Source organism: Somniosus microcephalus, chromosome 13 (assembly GCF_052327205.1).
Source record: "Somniosus microcephalus isolate GS21.2 chromosome 13, FLI_Smic_1.0, whole genome shotgun sequence".
Taxonomy (NCBI): Eukaryota; Metazoa; Chordata; class Chondrichthyes; order Squaliformes; family Somniosidae; genus Somniosus; species Somniosus microcephalus.
In genome coordinates, this window is record NC_140999.1 from 182,881,220 (window position 1) to 182,908,641 (window position 27,422).

The following is a 27,422-nucleotide window of genomic DNA, read 5'->3' on the forward strand; positions in this document are numbered from 1 at the left end:
CCCCCAGGTAGGTGCGAATCTTCTTGGCGGATCGGAGGCATTTCCCTGGTGGAAGCCTCCGACCGCAAATTCAGGGCCATGGAAGCAGGACATTCGATGCAACATGTTGGTGTTTAACCTCCACAGGAACAATCGTCCTAATCCCACGTGCTCGCTCTGTTCCCATATCCCTTTGTTCCCCTTTCCTCCCACCACCTATCCATTCTATTCTTAAAAGTTGACTTCATCTCTGCTTCAATCACTAATTCTGGTCGTCCATTTCACAGCCTCACATTCTCTGTAAAAAAAAAAAAAAAATTCTCCTGCTCGCTGTCCTAAATTTCTTACATTTAATCTCATTTCAATGTCCACTTGTTTTCAGCCCCTTAATCACAGTTTGTTTCTATCTACCATAGTCCATCCTTTAGGAACAGGAGTGGGCCACACAGCACCTCGAGCCTGTTCCACCATTCAGTGAGATCATGGCTGAGCTGGATCTTAACTCCATCTTGGTTCTGGACCCTTTAACACCCTTGCCTAACAAAAATCTATCAATCTCAGTTTTGAAATTTTCAATTGACCCCCAGCCTCAACAGTATTTTTGGGGAGAGTTCCAGATTTCCACCACCCTTTGTGTGAAGAAGTGCTTCCTGACATCACCCCTGACGGCCTGGCTCTAATTTTAAGGTTATGCTCCCTTGTTCTGGACTCCCCCCACCAGAGGAAAGAGTTTCTCTCTGTCTACCCCATCAACTCCTTTAATTAATCATCTTAAACACCACAATTAGATCGCCCCTTAATCCCTTTAAAACGGCCCTAATTTGTCAACTCTTGTCTGTTTGTTCCAGGGGTTCCGGTGGGTGTTGCTACCCAACATTCCTGTCTAAACACTAAGCAAATTAATTCATCATTCACTTGATTGTGGCATCTTGCTGTTTACAATTAACTGGCTATTTCACTGCATTTGAACGGTGTCTGAGAGATATGATATGCTACTTAAATTCAAGCCAATTTTGAAAAAAATGTTTTAAGCTGGTGTAAAACATAAAACGCTGTAAATAAACATTGGATTCCCAACAGTGGCAGTATTTTAAAATTTGAATCAACATAGTCGCTGTTTCCTACATAATGCTGCATAATATTTGCTACATAACCCAAACAAGGTATGCTCTTCCCCATGATTTTTTTTGCACCATCTAGATTTGTTTTTCATATTCCTCCCCCTTCCCTTCTTGAACCTGCTCTTTTGCAATGTTTATGGAATAGAGTTCTTGTGATTCCGATGCCGTGTTTGGAGGTGGGGCAACATCAGTCACTCGCTGCCTTCACACAGGACGATTTCCCGGGGTGGCGAGAGATGGGCGGAGTAGATCCTCTGTCCCCTGTTGCCACAGTGACTCACGCTTTTCTCTCTCTCATTGCGGCTTCTTCCTTCCTGCCTGGAGTGTGTGTGATCCCTCCCCATTTTCACCAATTCTCCTCCCTCCTCTTCCCAGTGGAGCCGTGACGCAGCTGCTCAGTCGGAGTGAGATCAGTTCAGTATATAATCAAGAGGGGAAGAAGCGAGCAAGACAGCAACAACGTGAAGGGAGACAGAGATCGCGACTCCATCGAGATCCTAGAGACAGTCTATCCCTGTGCAGTCGGTGAGTGTCGGATACATTTTGTATCAGTTTAGACAGAATGGAACGCTGAGAAATGGATACAATGACTCGGATTCCACACATGTTTCCATTCACTCCAAGTGCATCTTTATTCCCCTTTTCAACAACTTCCCCTGAGCTGAGCGAGATTGAAATAGTTCGACTTTAATTTAAACAACAATGCACATTGGGCCAAAAAAGAAATTCTTAAAGCATTTTCAGCGGTGCCCCCCAGTTAAGATTAACAACTTATGGGGGAAGAGAGAGAGGGAGGGAGATGAAGAAAAGACATTGATCATTTACTTTAAGATCCTGTGACAATGAATGCAAAGAGTTATTTTATTTCCCCCTATTTGTGGTGATTTGTGTTCTCGGTGGACGGGGGTGTTGTTAAGAGGGGTGAATAGGGACATTTTGTGGCGGTAGAGAGATTGCTAGGTGCCGAACGCCCCTCTCTTTCAATTGCACTCGTCCGATTTTTTTTCGGAAATTAACGAGACACAGAAGGAAATCGACGCGCCAAGCCGCGCGGCTGATGTGAAGCGAGCCAGACCTGGCGACTTCGCTGCAATGGTGTGCATGCGGATCTCGGCCTCTGATTCACTCTGTATTGCGGGATGGACACGGCACAATTCTATTCTCTTCTCCCCCCCCCCCCCCCCCCAATGGCATTAGCCGAAGAGATTAGCGAGGACGGTGACACCTAGTGTGCACAGTTGCACTATCCTGTCCTCGGGTATGCCTCTTTGATCACGTCGCTTAAGACGAGATTGCAGGCGTCGTAAATTTCAGCGAGCTTCCCCGCACCCCACAGAAGTATTTAACAGTTCCGTATCAGAGTCTCCATCAGCATCATCTTTTCACCTTGCCCCATTTGTCCTTGGAGGAGAGGACGGCGGTGAAGGATGAAATATAATTCTACCATTTGAGCTGCAGAGTGATGGTTAACAGTTGCACGCTGTGTCCAGAGTTGTTAAATCCTATTCTTTCCATGGGCTACTTTCCCCACCCCCCTATTCTTTATTCAGAGCTGACCGCTGGCCGCTGTCCTTCAGAAAGGGGGAGGAGTTCTGAAAAATACTGCAGAAGATTGAGGCTAACAATTGGAGTGGCGGTGGGGGTCGCCACATCAGCAGCGAGAATGAACCAAGAGTTCTCGGAGTGCCCTGGAGCAAGCTGCTGTTGTTACTTGTGGCGCTGGAGTCCACAAGCACATGCACCCCTGCTCCCACTTCCTTCGCCCACCATCAGTGCAGTGCTGAGGGACAGGGTAACACAAAGAATTCGACCCAACACAATCGTCGCTAAGCAAAAGGAAAAATATCTGTCATATTGGGCAGAAACAACAAAAACCCAAAGCAAACTCAATTGCTACTTGGCCCTAAACAGACAATACAACATAGCTGATTACCTGACCATGGTAAAGGATAACAAACTGAGAAGAACCTTGACAAGGTACAGACTTAGTGAACATAGCCTAGCGATCGAAAAAGGCAGACACAGGCAGACCAGGCTGCCAAGAGAAGACAGGATATGCTCTCACTGCAGTCAGGGAGTAGTTGAGACAGAGATGCACTTCCTCACAGCCTGTGGAAAATATCAGGGCATCAGAGAGAATTTCTATCAAAAATTCTCACAAATATGCCCTGAATTCAGAAATCTGACTGACAACCAAAAACTCCCATTCCTACTGGGGGAGGAGAGAAGCTGTGTAACACTGGCTGCACACTATGTTACAGCTTGCCATGAACAGAGGGACAACCAGTAAACTAAGACAAGAGTATATATAAAGAAGGCGAAAATATATTTATAAACTCAGGGATATACCTGTTTATACACTGTATGAATGGAACCGCGTTTATGTGTTCAACCATAAATGTATTTTGATGCTTTGGCAACATAAGATGTACCTTATCATGCCAATAAAGCGATTTGTATTGTATTGTATTGAGTGCTGCACTGTCGGAGGTGCCGTCTTTCGGATGAGACGTTAAACCGAGGCCCTGTCTGCGCTCTCTCAGGTGGACGTAACAGATCCCATGGCACTATTTCGAAGAAGAGCAGGGGACTTATCCACAGTGTACTGGCCAATATTTATCCCTCAATCAACATAACAAAAACCAGATTATCTGTTTGTGGAAGCTTGCTGTGTGCAAATTGGCTGCCGCGTTTCCCACATTACAACAGTGAGAACACTCCAAAAGTACTTCATTGGCTGTAAAGCGCTTTGAGACGTCTGGCGGTTGTGAAAGGTGCTATAGAAATGTAAGTCTTTTATTGGAGTCCCTGCCTTCAACTGTCTAGGCCCTGAGCTCTGGAATTCCCTCCCTAAACCTCCTCCTTTCATGACACTCGTTAAAACCTGTCTCTTTGACCAAAGCTTTTGGTCACCTGTCCTAATATCTCCTTCAGTAAAACCAGGTCGTGCAGAGTGTCTCCTTAGGTTGGCTCGGTGTCAAATTGATAATCGCTCCTGTGAAGCGCCTCGGGACGTTTTACTATGTTAAGGCACTATATAAATGCAAGCTGTTCAGGATTAGGTGTGAGGCAATGTTCCCTTTTAAGTTATGCAGCCGCACAGCGTTCTGCAGTTCTGGCGCAGCCGGCTCACCGGCTTTTAAATAGGAAAAACCATGCATGCGCGGTATCTTGAATGGGCCTTAAAGGAGCCGCGCACCCCCAAAAAAAATTTAAGGGATCATTGGTGTGGGGCGATCACTATCTTTCTGCTCCAACTTTCGGCCTCAACTTTATGACTGACACTGGGGTATGGGTCCATCACTCGATGGCTGACACTGGGGTAAGGGTCCATCACTCTGGCTGACACTGGGGTATGGGTCCATCACTCTGACTGACACTGGGGTATGGGTCCATCACTCTGACCGACACTGGGGTATGGGCCCATCACTCGATGGCTGACACTGGGGTATGGGCCCATCACTCGATGGCTGACACCGGGGTATGGGTCCATCACTCGATGGCTGACACTGGGGTATGGGCCCATCACTCTGACCGACACTGGGGTATGGGTCCATCACTCGATGGCTGACACTGGTGTATGGGTCCATCACTCGATGGCTGACACTGGGTATGGGTCCATCACTCGATGGCTGACACTGGGGTATGGGCCCATCACTCTGACCGACACTGGGGTAAGGGTCCATCACTCGATGGCTGACACTGGTGTATGGGTCCATCACTCGATGGCTGACACTGGGGTATGGGTCCATCACTCGATGGCTGACACTGGGGTATGGGCCCATCACTCGGACTGACACTGGGGTATGAGTCCATCACTCGATGGCTGACACTCGGGTATGGGCCCATCACTCGATGGCTGACACTGGGGTAAGGGTCCATCACTCGATGGCTGACACTGGGGTATGGGTCCATCACTCGATGGCTGACACTGGGGTATGGGCCCATCACTCGATGGCTGACACTGGGGTATGGGTCCATCACTCGATGGCTGACACTGGGGTATGGGTCCATCACTCGATGGATGACACTGGGGTATGGGCCCATCACTCGGACTGACACTGTGGTATGAGTCCATCACTCGATGGCTGACACTCGGGTATGGGCCCATCACTCGATGGCTGACACTGGGGTAAGGGTCCATCACTCGATGGCTGACACTGGGGTATGGGTCCATCACTCTGGCTGACACTGGGGTATGGGCCCATCACTCGATGGCTGACACTGGGGTATGGGTCCATCACTCGATGGCTGACACTGGGGTATGGGTCCATCACTCTGACTGACACTGGGGTATGGGCCCATCACTCTGACTGACACTGGGGTATGGGCCCATCACTCGATGGCTGACACTGGGGTATGGGCCCATCACTCGATGGCTGACACTGGGGTATGGGTCCATCACTCTGGCTGACACGGGGTAAGGGTCCATCACTCAATGGCTGACACTGGGGTAAGGGTCCATAGTACCTCAGTGGCCACTTGGTTGTGAGCCTAAACAGTGAGTGTTGGTTGGCTGTTTAATCACTGAGTGCATCACACCTGAACCCGATCCTGTTTTGTGTCCATGCACATGCGGGTTTTCAGCAAGGATCACTGGATAATGATCAGGAGTGAAAACTTTGCCTGATATTCCTCTCTCTCTCCTATGGGCACTGTGACCAAGAGTCTGAAATCACATTTAGCAGAGACTGGGGATTAATCCTGGAGCCTATTGATTTGCATAAGGCAAATATGTTTTTATCAAATCCTTTTTGCTTGCAATTGTAGCTTCCTTGTACTTTGCACCCCGTTACAGAGTATAGGATTTTAAGAGTAGCTTTATTATTGCCGTGGGTCACAAATGGTTCAACAGCAGCACATTCTTTTCCCCTCCTAAGCTGTGACTTGTTTAGTTTCATAGGTGCTAGCCTTTGCCAGCTGGCCGTTGTTCACTTGTGAGCCTTGTGTTTCCAAGCTATTTGATTGTGACGGGAGGGGGTATCTAATTACCTCTCGGATATGGTGGTGATCACGAAGTCCTCACATGACAAGGTGGGTGGGGATGAACAGTAATTACAAGCTCTAGTTTATTGTATCTAGTGAAAATATCAGTGTCATCCGTGGCTCAGTGGGCAGCACCCTCGCCTCTGAGTCAGAAGGTTGTGGGTTCAAGTCCCACTGCAGGGACTTGAGCACAAAAATCTACGCTGACGCTCCAATGGCGTGCTGCATTGTCAGAGGTGCCGTCTTTCAGGTGGATGAAAAGTCCCCATGGCACTATTTTGAAGAAGAGCAGGGGAGTTCTCCCCAGTGTCCTGGTCCCAATATTTATCCCTCAATGTAACCAAAACAGATTATCTGGTCATTATCACATTGCTGTCTGTGGGAGTTTGCTGTGCGCAAATTGGCTGCCGCGTTTCCCACATTACAACAGTGACTGCACTTCATAACTACTTCAGTGGCTGTAAAGCGCTTTGGGACGTCCGGTGGTCATGAAAGGCGCGATAGAAATGCCAGTCTGTCTTTTAGTGACGAGAAGGGCTGGTGATCGAGGAATTTTATTTTGTTTTTGATAAAGGTATAGTTATAGATGAGTCTAGGCATCACTTATTTATATATGAATCCTTGTGTCATTCCTTACCTTGGTACTGCGGTTAACCTTTTGAAGGGGCAGCTTCAGCAGGAATTGCTGGCTTGCAAGGCAGGGATTTTTGTTCCATTGGCAGTTTCAAAAATAGCACCGTACGTCCAATAACACCGTCCCGGTCCATTTTGTTTACTTGATTTTTTTGTTTAGGCAAAATGCAATCTCGAGGCCAAGCTCTACCCTTCAGTGAATGTGCTGCATTATAATTCAATATTGATTCATTATCATGCTTCGTGCATTTTTAAAGCGTTTCATGTCAAAATCAAAAACTCCTGCTTCTACATTGTAGCCAGTGGGTGGTTCCTGTTTTGGTTTTACGAGGTCTGGCTGCATGATGGTCGCAATTAACACACTACCTGGTAACAAATTGAACAACATCAACTTGCATTTATATAGCGCCTTTAACCTCTGTGAAACGCCTTGGGATGTTTCACTGGGCGTTAGCGGACAAAATTTGACACCGAGCCACATCAGGAGAAATTAGGACAGGTGACCAAAAGCTTGGTCAAAGAGGTAGTAGGTTTTAAGGAGCGTCTTAAAGGAGGAAAGAGAGGCGGAGAAGTTTTGGGAGGGAATTCCAGAGCTTAGGGCCCAGGCAACCGAAGGCACGGCCGCCAATGGTTGAGCGATTTAAAATCAGGGTTGCCCAAGAAGCCAGAATTAGAGGAGTGCAGATATCTCGGGGGTTGTGGGGCTGGAGGAGGTTGCAGAGATAAGGAGGGTGAAACAGCTTTATATCTTTTTTTTGTAAAGAATATTTTAACTGCAGCTTTTATTAAAAAAAAAAGTAAGGGTTGCACCTGCGACCTTTATGCTGAGTGACGACAGGGCACCTGACTCTAGCCAGTTAGAGAACAGAGTTATGGGGGAAGGTAAGTATTCAGTAGCTTGTCAACTCAGCAGGGGTAGAGAGACCCCCCCAAAAGGAAGAGAAACGGAAACTCTGGAAAATTAGTGTCAAAGTCACAACCTCCATGGGGTATAAACCAGCAATGGATGCGACCAAATACACAACAATTACAACAGCAAAATACTGCGGATGCTGGAAGTCCGAAATAACAACAGAAAACGCTGGAAAAACTCAGCAGGCCAGGGCAGCATCGGTGGAGAGAGAAACCGAGTCAACGTTTCGGGTCGAAGACCTTTCGTCAGAACTGGAAAAAAGCAGGAAATGGAAAGCAAGTTTAGGGGCTGGGAAAAGGGGGAGGGGATGAAAGAACAAAAGGGAAGGTCAGTGATAGGATAGAAAGCAGGAGAGATTGAGAGATATTCAAGGTGAGAGGAGGTGGTAATGGGACAGGTTAAGGAACAAAGGATGGCTCTAGATGGGGTGTGAATTGCGCTGGCAGAATGAAGGACAGCTGCCCTGTGGGAGGGAAGAAAAAAAAAGGGGGCCAAACAAAAATTGGGGATTAAAAAAAAAAAAGAAAATATATCTGTGTGATAGGGGCCGAGGTTATGATCTGAAATTGTTGAACTCTGTTGAGTCCAGAAGGCTGTAGAGTGCCTAATCGAAAGATGAGGTGCTGTTCCTCGAGCTTACGCTGAGCTTCCAACAATTACCCTCTTGCCCAGACTCCCCAACTAACACTTTTTTATATGCGATTGTGCTCCTTGCCTGGGAGAGAGAGTTTTGATTTGAAGGCTGTTGTTGGTAGAATTTACTTCACCAATATTTACCTTCACCAATACCAGTTTAGGTGCCTGAAACCTGTAAAGGATCTGTGATTAACACGGGGGTGGCTATGACAATGACTGTATCACGCTTAGCAGCCTGGCAGTGTGGTCAGTTTGAAGAGGAGGAAGTCCAACATATTAGCTACAGCTCTGCCCGCCTACCATGCAGAACTAGCAGGAGAACAATGCTATTTGTAAATTGCATTTTTTTTTTTAAATATAAATTTTAAGACAGCGTGTGCTAGTTTGGCAGATTCTAAGTAGTAGAGGCATGAATCTTGAGCGGTTTGGTCCTCTGATGGTTTCGGTTCATGAATCCAGCCAGATGGATGGAACCTCAAATTCAGTCTAATCTGAACATTTCAAATCTAAAGACAGACTCTCCAATCTCGCAGATAAAGTTTTCATTACTCAAGACTCCTGTGGGTTAATCCATCACAGTCTGATGCAATGAGTGCCATCAGTAGCTGGCCTCGGGGAAAGAAGTTTTAGACCTTCGCAACTCATTTCCTACTGGGTGTAAGTCCAAAGTACATAATTGCCTATATCAACGCACTAATTTGGCAAACTGATTCAAGCACAAGACTGATCGGTGTCCTGTGGATTTATTGTTCACTGTGCAAATATATTTCAAGAAATGTTCTACACTGCGATCCTACAGAACCCTCTTAAAGATAAGACTGTTAAAAGTCGCACTTTCCTAGAATCATAGAATTTTGCAACATGGACGGAAACCATTCGGCCCATCGTGCCTGTGCTACTTGGTTCCATACCCTTCGAAAATGTTAATTTTTCAAATATTTATCCACTGCCTATTTGGATTCTGCTTCCACCACAGTTCCTGTTGGGTCACTCCCACGTCCTAAAAATCTTCTAGATAATAAAACAAGTTCCTAATCTCTTCACTCTTTTGCTGGTGATCTTAAACTTGGCTCCTCCAATTACTGACTCACCAACCAGTGAAAATCATTTTTTCCCTATTTACCTTATCAGAACCCCTCATAATTTTGAACACTTTAATCAGCTGCCCTCTTCACCTTTTATCGTTTTAATGTTAAGAACCTCCGTTTCACTAATTCTTCTCATAAATAAAGCCTCTTGTTCCGGGTATCATCTTGGTGAATTCCTTCTGCAGCCTCTCCATGGCCATAACCTCTTTTTCCTAAAGTAAGGCACCCAAACCAAGACACAATATCCTAAATAACAACAGAAAATGCTGGAAAAACTCAGCAGGCCAGGCAACATCCGTGGAGAGAAAATAGAGTCAACGTTTTGGGTGAACCCTTTGTCAAGACTAAAAAGACACAATATCCTAACTGTGGTCCAACCAGATGATCTGTATAGGGTTAGCATTACTTCTTTGCTTTTGCACTACAAACTGCAATTGAGGATCCCATATTTTTTCTAAAGCTTTATTAACTAAGATCTGGAATGCACTGCCTGAAAGGGTGGTGGAGGCAGACTCAATTTTATCTTTCAAAAGGGAGTTGGACAAGTATCTGAAAGAAAAAAAATTGCGGGGCTGCGGGGAAAGGGCGGGGTGGGGGGGGGGTAGACTAGCTGAGAGCCGGCATGGGCTCGACGGGCCGAATGGCCGCCTTCCGTGCTGTAACCATTCTATGTTTCTAACTTGTTTCTACTATCCGATTTGTGTATCTGCACACCTAGGTCTCTCTCTACTCCGAGAATCTTACAGCACAGAAGAAGGCCATTTGACCCATCATGCCTGTGCCGGCCTTTCCCCATAGCCCTGCATTTTTTGCCTTTACAAGTCTATAACCAATTCCCTTTTGAAAGTTACTATTGAATCTGCTTCCACCACCCTGTCGGGCAGTGCGTTGCAGATCATCATAACTCACTGCGTTAAAAATTTAAAAAAAAATTCTCCTCATCACCCCCCTTCCGGTTCTTTTGCCTTTAAAACGCTACCTTCCTTTTATTTCTCTTCTCAAACGGAACACTGAAATGATCTTTTAAACTTTTTTTTTGCTTCCCCCATTTGCTTGGCGAGTTCATCCGGCGAGCAGCCGAGCTGTATAGGAGCGGAAGGTTTGGTATCCGAGCTGTAGTCAGCTGATCACTGCAGTGCTCTCCTGCCTGGCACACCACCTACTACCTTCCGTAAACTTGAGTTCATCCAAAACTCTGCCCGTATCCTAACTCGCACCGAGTCCCGTTCACCCATCACCCCTGTGCTCGCTGACCGCCATTGGCTCCCGGTCCGGCATCGCCTCGATTTATATTTAAAAAAAAAAAAAAAAAAAAAAAATTCTCACCCTTGTGTGCAAATCCCCCCCCCCCCCCATCTCTGTAACCTCCTCCAGCACTACAACCCTCCGATATCTCTGCGCTCCTCCAATTCTGGCCTCTAGCACATCCCTGGCTTCCTTCGCTCTGTCATTGGTGGCCGTGCCTTCAGCTGTCCTGGTCCTAAGCTCTGGGGTTTGCCCCCTAAACCACTCCTCCTCCTTTAAGTCGCTCCTTAAAAGCTACCTCTTTGATCAAGCGTTTTGTCGCCTGTCCCGATAGCTCCTTGTGTGGCTCACTGTCAAATTTTGTTTGATAATCGCTCCTGCGAAGCGCCTCGGGACGTGTTACTACTTTAAAGGCGCTGTATAAATACAAGCTGTTGATGGTCACAGACAGGTCAGTGGTAGCCGTCTTACAAATGACCTCGGTGCCCTTGGGCAAGAGAGGGACTAGTCAGCCGGGGTTCCCGCTCCTGACCCATATCCAATGACCCCCTGCTTCTTGCGTGAATGTTGGGTCATGACACGATTGTGCTTGGTTCAGAGCTCCTGCAGTCGAATAGCCTGCCCACACTCGCCGTCAAGGCTCATGCACAAACCACCAATGACAGACTAATGGGTGCATGCTAGAATCTGACCGTAGGAAGAAGTAAACACCTCGAGGAGAGGAGCAGCAAAAATCCGCTGCAAAGGAAACTCTTGTTTTGCTGTTATTGATTCCAGGTGCAATGATATGGTGAAAAGAAGGGTCAAAGGGCAGAGGTCTGCACTATGTAGGCAACTGAACGTGTTGGCCCCTCAGTGAGGAAAAAAATTGCATCAGGTTCACAATTGATGTTTAAATTGGTGTACCTGTACTTGATAAAGAAATATCATTCTGAGACATGCTGTTCAGACACCAGCACTCAAATTTAGAAGAACATATTTTTTTTAAAGCCGGTGGCTACAGCTGTTATTATCAGAATTGAAGCAGTGCACCATGGCAACCATCCAACTGATTACCAGAGCGACGGGGAATGGGGCTTTAAACCTCAGCATGGGTGGAAAATGCAGTTCTCAATTTATTTAGCTTACTGTGATTCCGTTCCCTCAAGCTATTATGTCACAAACCTGCTTCCCTTCCGCGCCATGATTTACCTTTCTCCCTGCACGCACAGCGACACACACGGGGGGGAGACGGCGAGACACACACAGACACACTCCCTCCCTCTGGAACATTTTACCCACAGGGCAGTAGACTCGAGGAATACATTAAAACACAAGGCCATTGATGCAAACAGTATAAATGAGTTCGAGACAATTCAATAGTTGTAAATTTCTGTGTAGCATTTTTTTTAAAGTATAAAAATAATAGTCAGTGATCACCTGCTGCTTTGTTTTAGTTTTGGGAGGAGCTAGCAATTTACAAGCAATTGCCAATCTATAGAGATTCTTTCCAGCAACACAAATATCCTCTGATTGACCTCTGGATATACTTGAGAGTAATTCGCCTTTAATTGACCAGAATGTGTCTATACAGCAAATGGATCTTTTAGCCTTAAAGGGATACAAACGATCCACCTTAGCAGCAGAATAATACATAGTGTTACAGGGTACAGTAGTCCTCTCCTCATGAAGCAGCATATCCTCTGAGAGACCCAGTAGTTATATTAAAAATTAAGAACATTGCCCATCCAATGTGTGGCCTACTTTTGTATCTGTCTCTTTATGGAGAGCTGACTGGTCTGGAAACTAAGTGGTATTATTGGTCCAATCTGATGAACCAGCCTTATTGGAAAGTGGCCGTACAAAAGCAAAATATTACAGATGCTGAAAATCTGGAAAAAAAACAAAAGTGCTGGAAATACTCAGCAGGTCAGGCAGCATCTGTGGAGAGAGAAACAGCGTTAACGTTTCATGCCGGTGATTGTGACCATGTTTGATCTGTTACTGCTCCTAGTCTCTGGCTTTGACCCTCGCTGCCTCTGAAGGAAACCAACAGACCTATCTCCACCTCTCCTTTTAAGACATAGAATTACATGGAATTTTATAGCACAGAAACAGGTCTATGCCGATGTTTATGCTCCACACGAGACTCCTCTCACCTTACTTCATCTCACCCTAGCAACATATACTTCTATTTCTTTCTCCCTTGTGTTTATATAGCTTCCCCTTAAATGCACCTATGTTAATTGCCTCAACCGCTCCTTGTGGCAGCGAGTTCCACACTCTGGCTAAAGAGGTTTCTCCTGAATCCCCTATTGGATTTATCGGTGACTATCTTATATCTATAGACCCTAGTTTTGGACTTCTCCCCACAAGTGGAAACATCTTCTCTACGTCTACCTTATTGAACCCCTTCATAATTTTAAAGACCCCCTTAAAATCCACCTTTTGTACCAAAATTTTGTCCCCCCTGCCCTAATGTTTCCTTCTTTGGCTCAGAGTCAATTTTGGTCTGATTTAAGCTCTCGTGAAGCACCTTGGGACAATTAATATGTTCTAGAAACATAGAAGATAGGAGCAGGAGTAGGCCATTCGGCCCCTCGAGCCTGCTCCGCCATTCAATGCGATCATGGCTGATCATCCAAACTCAGTACCCGGTCCCTGCTTTCTCCCCATACCCCTTGATCCCTTTAGCTTTAAGAAATATATATTATTAAAGGTGCTACATAAATGCAAGTTGTTACATTTACTCACACAGGAAACAAAGGAATCTTGGCTAACCTGCACCCTAGACTGGCCTCTTCCCCTGGCCGTATACTATGGTCATCTTTTCCTGGATTTGCTTCTCCCTGGCTATAAGCTGCATTCTTAGACCCTGCAGACCTCGGCTGCTCCGTCACCTAACTGTGGCATTGCCTGTCTCAGCATTGCGCAGGAGCTGTTAAGAGTACAGCCTGGAACAAGATGGCTGAAGGGTCAGATTTATGGTGATTGCCAAAAGAACCAGAGGCGACGGGAGGGAAAAACTCTTACGCAACGAGTGGTTAGGATTTGGAATGCGCTACCCGATAGGGCGGTGGAAACAGATTCAATAGTAGCCTTCAAAAGGGAATTGGATAAACACTTGAAGGAGGAAAAAATTGTAGGGATATGGGGAAAGAACGGGGGAGTGGGATCAATGTTCCTCGTAATTTGTTTAGGTGCGCAGCCCCTTTAAGGGGCTGCATAGCCTATGCATAGTTTGGCGCCTACGCGAACTTTAACCTTGCAAAAGCCGGTCCCAGGCTGTGCGGGACCTGCAGAGAGCCGCGCGGCCTAAAGGGAACGTCGAATGGGACTAACGGGATTGCTCTTCGAAAGAGACTCAGTGGGCCGAATGGCCTCCCTCTGTGCTGTACTATTCTGTGATTCCATAAGAGAGAGCGAGCGAGAGACTCTCGGCTTTAAATTTAATTGGAGGGGCCATGACTTTCATTTATTCTCCAGTAGCCAGCTACTATCCTGAGGAGAGACCACTGGTTTTTGGGAACTTGATATTTTCTGATGGGATGTAAGTGGGGCAAGGGGCGGGGGCGGAATAACTAACCAGCCACAAGCAGTTTTGAAACATTAACACTTCTGTATGTGATAATAAAAGGTGAGGATTTCTATTTTAATGGTTGTTCTAAGATGAAAGGGAGGCAGCTTGTTCACAGAACACGCTCTACGGAGAAGGGCATAAAAAATGAGAAAATAACCATCAACAACGAGCTAGTTACACCAGTGTCAGTGGTAATGGCCCTCCTCTGTATTAACATCAGTCAGTATGCACTTTGTGGGTGATTATCAGCTGCCTGGCATCTCTTTATTTTAAATGTACAGACTGAATTGTTAGCGACGGTTGCTGACCCTCTCCTTAAGAACGCTTATTAATTTTGTTTGTGTCAATGCTGTGCTCTGCACCTGCCCCAGAACAGCTGAATGTCAAAGGATAAGCCTGATTTTTTTTTTTTCACATTATGGCCCTAACAAATTCTGTCTTAGTTTTGAACATAAATCTTGGAGAATAAATGTTCCAATATAAGCAGAGGGTAAAAGAGCAGATATTGAGAGTGGGATTGGGGGAATAAATTAGGTATAGAATGTTGAGACATTATCAGGGACAATGGACAAGTGGAAAGATGGAGAGGTATAAACCTTCGGAGAGAAAGATGGAAAAAGAGATTGAGGATATGAGGGGGACTGGGAAAGAAAGAAAGAACTTGCATTTATATATCACCATTCACAACCTCCGGATGTCCCAAAGAGCTTTACAGCCAATGAAATACTTTTGAAGTGTAGTCACTGTTGTAATGTAGGAAACATGGCAGCCAATTTTCACACAGCAAGATCCCACAAACAGCGATGCGATAATGACCAGATCATCTGTGTTGCTGATGTTGGTTGAGGGATAAATAGTGGCCAGACGATCTCGCCTGCTGTTCTTCGAAACGATGATATGGGATCTTTTCGGCGAGAGCGGACGGGGCCTCGGTTTAATGTCTCATAGAAACATAGAAGATAGGAGTAGGCCATTCGGCCCCTCGAGCCTGCTCCGCCATTCAATGCGATCATGGCTGATCATCCAAACTCAGTACCCGGTCCCTGCTTTCTCCCCATACCCCTTGACCCCTTTAGCCTTAAGAAATATATCCAACTCCTTCTTGAATATATTTAATGAATTGGCCTTGACTGCCTTCTGTGGTAGAGAATTCCACAGGTTCACCACTCTCTGGGTGAAGAAATTCTTCCTCATCTCTGTCCTAAATGGTTTATCCCTTATCCTTAGACTGTGACCCCTGGTTCTGGACTCCCCTGCCATCGGGAACATCCTTCCTGCATCTAGTCTGTCTAGTCCTGTTAGAATTTTATAAGTTTTAATGAGATCCTCTCTCATTCTTCTAAACTCCAGCGAGTATAAGCCCAATCGACCCAATCTCTCCTCATACGTCATTCCTGCCATCCCAGGTATCAGTCTGGTGAATCTTTGCTGCACTCCCTCCATGGCAAGAACATCCTTCCTCAGCTAAGGCGACCAAAACTGCACACAATACTCAAGATGTGGTCTCACCCAAGGCCCTGTACAACTGCAGCAAGACATCCTTGCTCCTGTACTCGAATCCTCTCGCTACGAAGGCCAACATACCATTTGCCTTCTTAACCGCCTGCTGCACCTGCATGCTTGCCTGCAGCGACTGGTGCACAAGGACACCCAGGTCTCGTTGCACTTCCCCTTCTCCCAATCTATTGCCGTTCAGATAATAATCTGCCTCCCTGTTTTTGCCACCAAAGTGGATAACCTCGCATTTATCCAAATTATACTGCATCTGCCCAATCACCCAACCTGTCCAAATCATACTGCAGTTTCTTGGCATCCTTCTCACAGCACACACGCCCACCCAGCTTTGTGTCGTCTGCAAACTTGGAGATATTACATCCAGTTCCTTCGTCTAGATCATTAATATATATTGTGAATAGCTAGGGTCCTAGCACCGATCCCTGCGATTAGTCACTGCCTGCCACTTGGAAAAAGACCTGTTTATTCCAACTCTCTGCTTCCTGTCTGCCAACCAGTTCTCTAACCAAGTCAGTACCTTACCCCCAATCCCATGTGCTTTAACTTTACACGCTAATCTCTTATGTGGGAGCTTATCGAAAGCCTTCTGCAAGTCCAAATACACCACATCCACTGGTTCTCCCTTACCTATTCTACCAGTTACATCCTCAAAAAATTCCAGTAGATTAGTCAAGCACGATTTACCTTTTGTAAATCCATGTTGACTTTGTCCGATCCTGTCACTGTTTTCCAAGTGCTCTGCTATTACATCTTTTATAATGGACTCTAGCATTTTCCCCACTACCGATGTCAGGCTTACCAGTCTGTAATTCCCCGTTTTCTCTCTACCACCTTTTTTAAATAGTGGGGTTACATTAGCTACCCTCCAATCTATGGGAACTGTGCCAGAGTCTATAGAATTATGGAAGATGACCAGCAATGCATCTACTATTTCTAGGGCCACTTCCTTAAGTACCCTAGGATGTAGATTATCAGGCCCTGGGGATTTATCGGCCTTCAATCCGTCAATTTCCCGAACACCATTTCCCTACAAATACTGATCTCATTCAGTTCCTCCCTCTCATTAGGCCCCATGTTCCCCGACATCTCTGGGAGGTTATTTGTGTCCTCCTTTGTGAAGACAGAACCAAAGTATGTATTTAAAATGGGATATGTGGAACATTCTTTGTTCCAGTCCTACTCGGGTCCCCTCCCTCACCTCTTTTTCTGGTACATCGATGACTGTATTGGTGCCGTTTCCTGCTCTCGCCCTGAACTAGATAAGTTCATTCACTTCCAATTTCCACCCTTCTCTCTCCTTCACATGGTCCATCTCCGACTCTTCCCTTCCCTTCCTTGACTTCTCCGTCTACATTTCTGGCGATCGGCTTTCGACTAACATCCACTACAAGCCCACCAACTCCCACAGCTACCTGGACTACACTTCCTCCCACCCCGCTTCCTGTAAGGACTCTATTCTATTCTCCCAGTTTCTCCATCTCCGTCGCGTCTGTTCTGACGATGCCGCCTTCCATACCAGTGCTTCCGACATGTCTTCCTTTTTCCTCAACCGAGGATTCCCCTCTACTGTGGTTGACACGGCCCTTGACCGTGTCTGTTCCTTTTACCGCACTTCTGCTCTCACCCCTTCCCCTCCCTCCCGGAACCACGATAGGGTTCCCCTTGTCCTCACCTTTCACCCCACCAGCCTCCACATTCAACGGATCATCCTCCGCCGCCTCCAACGTGATCCCACCACCAAACACATCTTCCCCTCACCTCCCCTTTCAGCATTCCGAAGGGACCGCTCCCTCCGCGACACCCTGGTCCACTCCTCAATCATCCCCAACAGCCCTTCCCCTTCGCCTGGCACCTTCCCGTGCAAGCGCAGGAGATGCAACGCATGCCCTTTTACCTCCTCCCTTCCCACTGTCCGGGGCCCCAAACACCCCTTCCAGGTGAAACAGCGATTTACTTGTGCTTCTTGCAATTTAATATACTGTGTTCGCTGCTCACGATGCGGTCTCCTCTACATTGGGGAGACCAAACGCAGATTGGGTGACCGCTTTGCGGAACACCTCCGTTCAGTCCGTAAGGGTGACCCTGAGCTTCCGGTCGCCTGTCACTTTAATTCTCCACTTCACTCCCACTCTGATCTCTCTGTCCTCGGCCTAATACATTGTTCTAATAAAGCTCAACATAAGCTCGAGGAACAGCACCTCATCTTTCGATTGGGCACTTTACAGCCTTCAGGACTCAACATGGAGTTCAACAATTTCAGATCATAAAACCCTGCCCCCATTTTTCATGCAGTATGATTTTGCCATTCCCATTGGCAACATTTTCACAGCATGTTCTTTCAATTCCTTCTTCCCCTCCTAACCCCCCCCCCCCCCCACTCTGTCTCTGCACCTGCTTAAAATCTGTTACATCTCCAGCTTTTTCCAGTTCTGATGAAGGGTCCCAGACCTGAAACGTTAACTCTGTTTCTCTCTCCACGGATGCTGCCTGGCCTGCTGAGTATTTCCAGCATTTTCTGTTGTTATTATGTATTTAATTGGTCTGCCATTTCTTTGTTCCCCATTATAAATTCCCCTGATTCTGACTGCAAGGGACCTACGCTTGACTTTACCAATCTTTTTCTCTTCACATATCTATAGAAGCTTTTACAGTCAGTTTTTATGTTCCCTGCAGGCTTGCTCTCATACTCTATTTCCCCCCTCTTAATTAATCCTTTTGTCCTCCTTTGCTGAACCCTAAACTGCTCCCAAACCTCAGATTTGCTGCTTTTTCTGGCCAATTTATATGTCCTCTCCTTGGACCTTATGCTATCCCTAATTTCCCTTGTTAGCCGCGGTTGCGCCACCTTTTTTGTCATCCGAAAGACGGCACCTCCGACAGTGCAGCACTTCCTCCGCGCTGCACTGAGAGTGTCAGCCTGGATTTTGTGCTCAAATCTCTGGAGTGGGACTTGAACTCTCAATCTCCTGACTCCGGCGAGAGTGTTACCCACTGAGCTACAGTTAACACCGTGGGAAGATGGAGAAATAGACACATGGAGAGAATCCAAACCTTTACTATCATTGTATCCTATATTGATATCCTAATGATGGAGAGACCTCCGCATAGACATAGCTCTTTGGTTGCTGCCAGGGAATAGTTTCTTTGAGGTGATTATCAGTCAATGGCACCAATCCTTTGCCCATGGAAATGTATTCTTAATAGTGAAGCATCATCTGACTTTGTATAAATTCATTGCACGAAAGGATTATTCCTGAACTCCTGCTGCACAGAACTACTGGGATATAAATAAATGAAAGGTGATTGTTGGCAGTTTCAGCCAGTGAGGAAAAAATAAAACTGGAAAGATTGAATAAATTGCCCTAAAATGTTTCCAAATACAAGGCGGCGACAGTAGACCCTCTGTAAGGCTGCATTTGAGTCTCTTAGAGTTGGTTTAAAGGGTGTGTACGGCAGAGATGATGTTTGTATATAAGTTTTCTAATAGAGAGGAAGCCAAAAATATCACTAAAGTAAAACTGACCATAATTATGTACAGATTGGCGTTAAATTTTTAGTCTTGCTTGGAGAAGCTGGTGCGAGAAATAGAAATGTCATATCAAAGAAAAATGATGGACAAGGAAGACCATTTGGCCCATCTTCGTTCCCTCCAGATGGACCGTAAAGTTCCCCCACATTGTAGCATCTGATTGTTTCTTAATTGACTCCAGGGCTTTTGCCGCCACTGGAATCCATTCCAAGTGTGTGCTGCACAATAAGGTTGGGTTACAGAAGGAGGCCATTCGGCCCGTCGAGCCCGTGCCGGCTCTCTGCAAGAGCACTTCAGCTAGTCCCGCTGCCCTGCCCTTTCCCCGTAGCCCTGCAAAAAATTTTCCTTCAGGTACTTATCCAATTCCCTTTTGAAAGCCACGATTGTCTGTTACCCGTGCAGCTCAGGATCTGACGCATACTTTTCGGTTCCTGCAAACACCTACATGTCTTTTGGTCTTGACTCCATCCACCTCACCAACTGACACCTCAGGCTAAGCCCAGAGGTGCAGCACTTTGCACGTGCTCGATCCTGTGCTAATCGCCCTTCCCAATCCATCACCAAGATCACTTTCTTTTACTTGTGCAACATTGTCCACCCCACCTCTACCCCCCAACACCCACCTCCACCCCCAACACCCTACTCCACACTCTGATCACCCATCAGCTGGATTTCTACAACTCTATCCTTGCTGGTTTCCGTCATTCCTAAAGTACAAGTCTCATTCCTCACTCCGTCCGCACCACCACTGGCAGCTGCTCCTTCAACGAGCGTGTCCCACCCTCTGGAATTTTATTCCTCATTCTGTCCGCCTTGTCACCTCCATCCTTGCCCTCCGAAACCTCCTTAAGACCATCCTCTTTGTCCGTGCTTTTGTTCTCCATGTGATCCCCGTTTCCTTTACCTCCACTTGGAATCCATCAAGGGTAGATGCAGGGAGGATGTTTCCCCTGGCTGGGGAGTCTAGAACCAGGGGACATAGTCTCAGAATAAGGGGTCGGCCATTTAGGACTGAGATGAGGAGAAATTTCTTCACTCAGAGGGTGGTGAATCTTTGGAATTCTCTACCCCAGAGGGCTGTGGAGGCTCAGTCATTGAGTATATTCAAAACAAATCGATATATTTTTGAATATCCAGGGATATGGGGATAATGCAGGAAAGTGGAGATGAGGTAGAAAATCAGCCATGATCTTATTGAATGGCAGAGCAGGCTCGAAGGACCGAATAGCCTACTCCTGCTCCTATTTCTTATGTTGTTATCACCCTGTGAGTGCTTGATGCTGGTTCTGGGCACTAAAGGTAGAAAAAAATTGGGCAAGGATAACCCCAACTCTCAGTTTAACATCAAGTCTTGATATGTGAAGAGAAAAAGATTGGTGAAGTCAAGCGTAGGTCCCTTGCAGTCAGAATCAGGGGAATTTATAATGGGGAACAAAGAAATGGCAGACCAACTAAATTCATACTTTGGTTCTGTCTTCACAAAGGAGGACACAAATAACCTCCCAGAGATGCCGGGGAACATGGGGTCTGATGAAAGGGTGGAACTGAAAGAAATCAGTATTTGTAGGGAAATGATGTTAGGAAAATTGATGGGACTGAAGGCCAATAAATCCCCAGGGCCTGATAATCTACATCCCAGGGTACTTAAGGAAGTGGCCCTAGAAATAGCAGATGCATTGCTGGTCATCTTCCAGAACTCGATAGACTCTGGAACAGTACCCATGGATTGGAGGGTAGCTAATGTTACCCCACTATTCAAAAAAGGTGGTAGAGAAAAAGTGGGGAATTATAGACCGGTAAGCCTGACATCAGTAGTGGGGAAAATGCTAGAGTCTATTATAAAAGATGTTATAGCAGAGCACTTGGAAAGCAGTGACAGGATCGGACAAAGTCAACATGGATTTACAAAAGGTAAATCATGCTTGACTAATCTACTGGAATTTTTTGAGGATGTAACTGGTAAAATAGTTAAGGGAGAACCAGTGGATGTGGTGTATTTGGACTTTCAGAAGGCTTTCGATAAGGTCCCACATAAGAGATTAGCATGCAAAATTAAGGCACATGGGATTGGTGTCGAAGTTTCGACTTCAATAAGACTCTGTGAAACAAAGTGATCGTCAAAGGCAGACTTTATTTAACTACTTGCTAGCAAGGGGAGCTTCACGTAGGCAAAGGCTATCGTGACTTCTCCGAATACATGGACAAAAACACCTCTTTTTATACACAAAGATCAAAACCTTTTATCACATGGTATGGTATTGAGACACAATTAATAACATTAAGAAAGAGATGAGTAAGGAATGCTTAAGGTCAACAAGAAGATGACTAAAGGGTCCGCGGAGCCTCAGTGTCTTAAGATAAGGTTAGTCAATAGATACCCAAAAGTCATGCTTTAGGAATACCTTTAGATAAAGAGAACTTATCATATACAATGAGAGACAGTTTGTCTCTCATCTTGGGTCTGGACAGTCATAGAATGTTTACAGTAAATGTCCTTCGGTTATCATGCTTTTGTTCTACTAGGCTTATCTTGTTTACTGGAACTGCTTAGCCTGCAAGCTACAAAGGAGTCACATCCTCTTCCTTAAACCGCTTCCTAATATGGGCCTGCCCGTTTCCCCTTATGTTATACTGTGTGAAGCCATTTTGGCCTGTTGAAACCGTTCCAGACTCCATTTTAATATAAGAGAGAGTATGTGTGCTTATTTTATACTAATATGTGTGGATATATATTTCTATGCTGATGCACTTCTACATTGGGGGCAAGGTATTGACTTGGATAGAGAACTGGTTGGCGGACAGAAAGCAAAGAGTTGGAATAAACGGGTCGTTTTCCGAGTGGCAGGCAGTGACTAGTGGGGTACCGCAAGGATCGGTCCTAGGACCCCAGCTGTTCACAATATATATTAATGATCTGGACGAGGGAATTGGATATAATATCTCCAAATTTGCAGATGACACAAAGCTGGGTGGGAGGGTAAGCTGTGAGGAGGATGTCGTGAAACTCCAGTACGATTTGGACAGGTTGGGTGATTGGGCAGAAACATGGCAAATGCACTATAATGTGGATAAATGTGAGGTTATCCACTTTGGTGGCAAAAACAGGAAGGCAGATTATTATTTGAATGGCAATAGATTGGGAGAAGGGAAAGTGCAAAGAGACCTGGGTGTTCTTGTGCACCAGTCGCTGAAGGTAAGCATGCAGGTGCAGCAGGCGGTTAAGAAGGCAAATGGTATGTTGGCCTTCGTAGCAAGAGGGTTCGAGTACAGGAACAAGGATGTCTTGCTACAGTTGTACAGGGCCTTGGTGAGACCGCACCTTGAATATTGTGTGCAGTTTTGGTCGCCTTACCTGAGGAAGGACGTTCTTGCCATGGAAGGAGTGCAGCGGAGATTCACCAGGCTGATACCTGGGATGGCAGGAATGACGTATGAGGAGAGATTGTGTCGATTGGGCTTATACTCACTGGAGTTTAGAAGATTGAGAGGGGATCTCATCGAAACCTATAAAATTCTGTCAGGCCTGGACAGACTAGATGCAGGAAGGATGTTTCTGATGGTCGGGGAGTCCAGAACCAGGGGTCGTAGTCTAAGGATAAGGGGTAAGCCATTTAGGACAGAGATGAGGAGGAATTTCTTCACCCAGAGAGTGGTGAACCTGTGGAATTCTCTGCCACAGATGGCGGTGGAGGCCAGTTCATTAAATATATTCAAGAAGGAGTTAGATATATTTCTTAAGGCTAAAGGGATCAAGGGATATGGGGAGAAGGCAGGGACAGGGTACTGAATTTGGATGATCAGCCATGATCTCATTGAATGGCGGAGCAGGCTCGAGGGGCCGAATGGCCTACTCCTGCTCCTATCTTCTATGTTTTAATGAATTGGAAGAAATTTTGATTCAGTGTAGCAAAACTGAAGCCGTTCTTTTTGGCTCTCGTCAGTTCCTACATGTCTCTCCTATTAACTGCATCAATTGTCACCTAGGGCTAAATCTGGTGATGCAGAGAAAGAAAGAACATTCATTTATATAGCGCTTTTCAGGACATCCCAAAGCACTTTACGGCCAATGGGGGAGTACTTGAAGTGTAGTCGCTGTTGTAATGTAGGAAATGCGGCAGCCAATTCGCGCACAGCAATCTCCCACAAACAGCAATGTGATAATGACCAGAAAATCTGTTTTTTATGATGTTGGTTGCGGGATAAATATTGGGCAGAACACCGGGGAGAACTCCCCCTGCTCTTCTTTTGAAATGGTGGCCGTGGGATCTGAGAGAGCAGACAGAGCCTCAGTTTAACATCTCACCCGAAAGACAGCGCAGCACTCCCTCAGCACTGCACTAGAGTGTCAGCCTAGATTTTTAGATTGCGGTTTGGGTTACAGTAACTGCGAGGACGGTCAAAGGTGCGACTGCAGAGCACAATATTATTATTTAAAGCTCAACATAGTAGGTAAAGTGAGTCAGATGGTAGAGGGTTCAAATGCTGCACCAGGAGTTGAGCTTTATAAGTTAGGCTGATACTCCGATTTCAATACTGAAGGAGAGCTGCGTCATTTGAGTGGTCATCCTCCAGATCAAAAGTTTAACCCAATGTCTCGCCTGAGACTCCATGATAGTATTTGAAGAGCAAGGAGTTCTCTCCCTGTCCTGGCTGACATTTCTTCCTTAAGGACTTTTTTTTTTGTGGAGTTGGTTAAGAGCAGAGAAGGTTAAGGAGTGATTTGCTACAGATGTTCAAAATCGTGACCGGTTTATTTACTCGAGGACATATTGGGGGTGATTTTATCAATTGGGACGTGATGGAGGCGGGAAAGCTGCTTGCCGGGTTTTAGTCCCCCCTCCATCGACGTCTGGCCAACCCACGCTATTTTCCCTTGATTGGCCTTGTTAAGCCTGCCCAGTGGGCTTAGCCGACCAATTAAGGGAAAGACAGTGACAGATGACGTCAGCGTATGACGCTTCATCTGTCAAGACTTTTTGACAGATGAATTGTCGCCGTTTGACAGCTCTGTGAAGCTTTCAAACACTGACCATCTGTCTTCTAAGTTGAGACCGAGGACACAGGCTCACTCCTGAGCAGAAAGCGGAAGGCTGCGGCATTTAAGAATGCAGCGGCCATTCTGCTTTCTCTGTCGGTGAGATGAGGCAGCTCCGCAGCCCAAAGGGATGAAGCCTGGAGGAAGAAGCAAAGGTAAGTAATCTTATTAAAACACTTCAGACTCACCTCACACACTTACCTCTCCACACTTGCACTCATCACTCACCTGCACACCGGACATTTTGGCCCCTCCGACCCCCGCAGACCCACGGCTCACCTCGCTGACCCTGGTGAGGTTCGGAGCAGTTGGGAAGCCCACACTTTAGGGCTCAAAATAGGGACTAGCCAAAAAACTACCTGTTAACTACCAGTTAATTGGCACTAATCCTCTTCCCGCCTCGAGGAGATGGGACCCGGCGCAGGTCGGGTACCCGCCTCCTGGGAAGATGGCATGGAGGCGGGTTGGGTACCCGCTCCCAGATTCTGCCATTTTCCCGGCAGTCCCGCCTCCCCGGGGCTGGGAAAATCGCCCCCTTAGTTTCCAATGGTAGAAGGGTCATTAACTTGAGGACACAGATTTAAGGTAATTAGCAAAAGAACCAGAGGCGATGTGAAGAAAACATTTTTTACACAGTGAGTTACGGTGATCTGGAACGCAATGCCTGAAAGGGTGGTGGAAGCAGATTCAATAGTCACTTTCAAAAGGGAATTGGATAAATACATGAATAGGAAAACATTGCAGGACTATTGGGGAAAGAGCAGGGGGGAGTGGGACTAATTGGAGAGCTCTTTCAAAGAACCGGCATAGGCACGATGGGCCGAATGTCCCCTTACTATGCTTATCATTCTATAATTAATTGATTATTCGGTTATTGCAAAATGGTTGCTATATTTGCCTTCATTACGTCAGTGACTGCGCTTCCAAGGTGTTTCACTATAGGCAAAGTGCTTTGGAATATCTCGGACCTTTGTGACGGTGCACTTTCTAAATGGAAGTGTGAATTTCCTTTTCAGTGGGCCTGGCCCTGAATGGAATCAACATTACTGCTTCAAGTGTTCAAGGAGATTAAATGAAGTTTTTATTTCTCCATTCCCTTTTGTAATGCCCAGATTGCAAAATGTATTTTTTTTTTAATTTATGGGGCTACAGTATATTGTGTAGCAGCTCTTACAGTTCACTGACATGGATTGGTGAGTTCTTCCGCCGCTGCTAGTCTGTTGGAAGACAAATTTGGTGCACCTGCAAGTATTTTTTTATTCGTTCTCGGGATGTGGGCATCGCTGGCAAGGCCAGCATTTATTGTCCATCCCTAATTGCCCTTGAGAGGCCATTTCAGAGGGCAGTTAAGAGTCAACCACATTGCTGTGGGTCTGGAGTCACATATAGGCCAGACCGGGTCAGGACAGCAGATTTCCTTCCCTAAAGGACATTAGTGAACCAGATGGGTTTTTAATGACAATCTGGTAGTTTCATGCTCACCATTACTGATACTAGCTTTTTATTCCAGATTTATTTAACTGTATTTAAATTCCCCAGCTGCACGTGGTGGGATTTGAACCCTTGTCATCGGATTACTAGTTGATCTTGGCTGAGGCCAGGATGGGATTATAGATTTTTTAAAACAAGACTTGCATTTATATAGCGCCTTTCACAACCACCGGACGTCCCAAAGCGCTTTACAGCTGATGGGTAATGAGGGGATATTGTCAGCCGCGTCCTTCTGCGTGCGGTCTTGTGGCGTATTTTTGAGTCTCATTGGGACCGGTGGCAGTTGCCAATTCTTCTCCGCTCGGGCATGGCATGTGGCACTGAGGGCTGTGGGTGGGCAGGCAAGAGAAGGAAAGAGAAATACGGTGTGTAAACTTTCCAATAAAGACAATACTTCTAGCTTTCCTGCTGGTTCATCGCGTAGTTGCATCACCTACTGAGCCACACAGAGCAGAAAGGTAGAAAGTTCTATCTCTGGTGCCCTGGCCAATATTTATCCCTCAACCAACACCTAATAACTAGATCACCTGTTTTACCACATTGCTCTTTGTGGGAGCTTGCTGTGCACCAATTAGCTGCCGCGTTTCCTACATTACAACAGTGGCTACACTTCAAAAGTACTTCATTGGCTGTGAAGCGCTTGGGGATGTCTGAGGTCGGGAAAGGTGTTCTATAAATACTAGCCTTTCTTTACTGAGCTCACTGATTTCGGTAAGGATAATGGTAGGGATGCTACAGTTGTCTCCCTTGGGTGAGGGAGAGGGAAACGTAGCCAGTTCCTGCTCTTGGCAACCACGCAAAGACCCTTTTGGGAACTGAGCACGCCTGGCTGGCAAGCAGGGACACGATCAGGCTCGGTTGTAATAACCCCATCCGAGTCATATAGTCTGTTTGCACTTGCGCATGAAGAATGGCTAATTGGCAGGTACTGGAAGGGTTCCAGAGGTCATTGAACCAGACGCCAGAATGAGTCAGTGCCTTCAGCAGATGAGAGGAGAACAGAGGAACAGGAGTAGGCCATTTAATGAGATCATGGCTGATCTGCGACCTAACTCCATATACCCGCCCTTGGCCCATATCCTGTAATACCTTTAGTTAACAAAAATCTATAATAAACTTTATTGTCATTGTTAGTGCACAAGTGCAGTACAACGAAATGTAGGCTTGCGGCTCCCGAGAGTGTACATTTAGATTAAGACATTTAAACATTCAACATTCATTTGGCTTGTAATACATTAACATAAACATAATAAAGTGCATTGGCAGATGTGCAGGCTTTAGAGTTTATTTGTGGAGTTCAGTAGGATGACAGCCCTGGGAAAGAAGCTGTTCCTAAATCTGGTCGTTCGGGTGCGAATGCATCTGTAGCGTCTCCCAGATGGCAGGAGGGCGAACAGACTGTGGCTGGGGTGGGTAGGGTCTTTGATGATGGACCGTGACCTCCGTAAACAACGTTTCTGGCATATGTGCTCTATGGTCGGTAGCCGGGTGCCGGCAATGCGTTGGGCAGTTTTGACTACCCGCTGCAGGGCTTTCCGGTCATAGTAGCTACAGCTGCCATACCATACTGTGATACAGTTCGTCAGGATTAATAATTGATCTAGCATCAATTGCCATTTGCGGAAGAGAGTTCCAAACTTCTTCCGCCCTTTTGTGTGTAGAAGTGTTTCCTAATTTCACTCCTGAAAAGTC

The 27,422-nt window shown here is 46.1% G+C and overlaps 1 protein-coding gene across 5 annotated transcripts in view; it reads left to right on the plus strand.

The window, feature by feature from the left end:
* The first annotated feature begins 1,318 nt into the window (after window positions 1-1,318).
* Window positions 1,319-27,422, plus strand: part of LOC147108854 (protein NDRG3-like) — a 131,405-nt gene continuing 105,301 nt past the window's right edge. For 2 of the 5 annotated variants that reach the window (XM_086005763.1, XM_086005762.1), the window contains exon 1: window positions 1,321-1,625. The gene's annotated coding sequence lies outside the window, so the exon portion shown is untranslated. Of the gene's footprint in view, window positions 1,626-27,422 lie in introns of all 5 variants that reach the window. The other 3 variants (XM_086005765.1, XM_086005764.1, XM_086005766.1) reach the window with 3 other exon arrangements.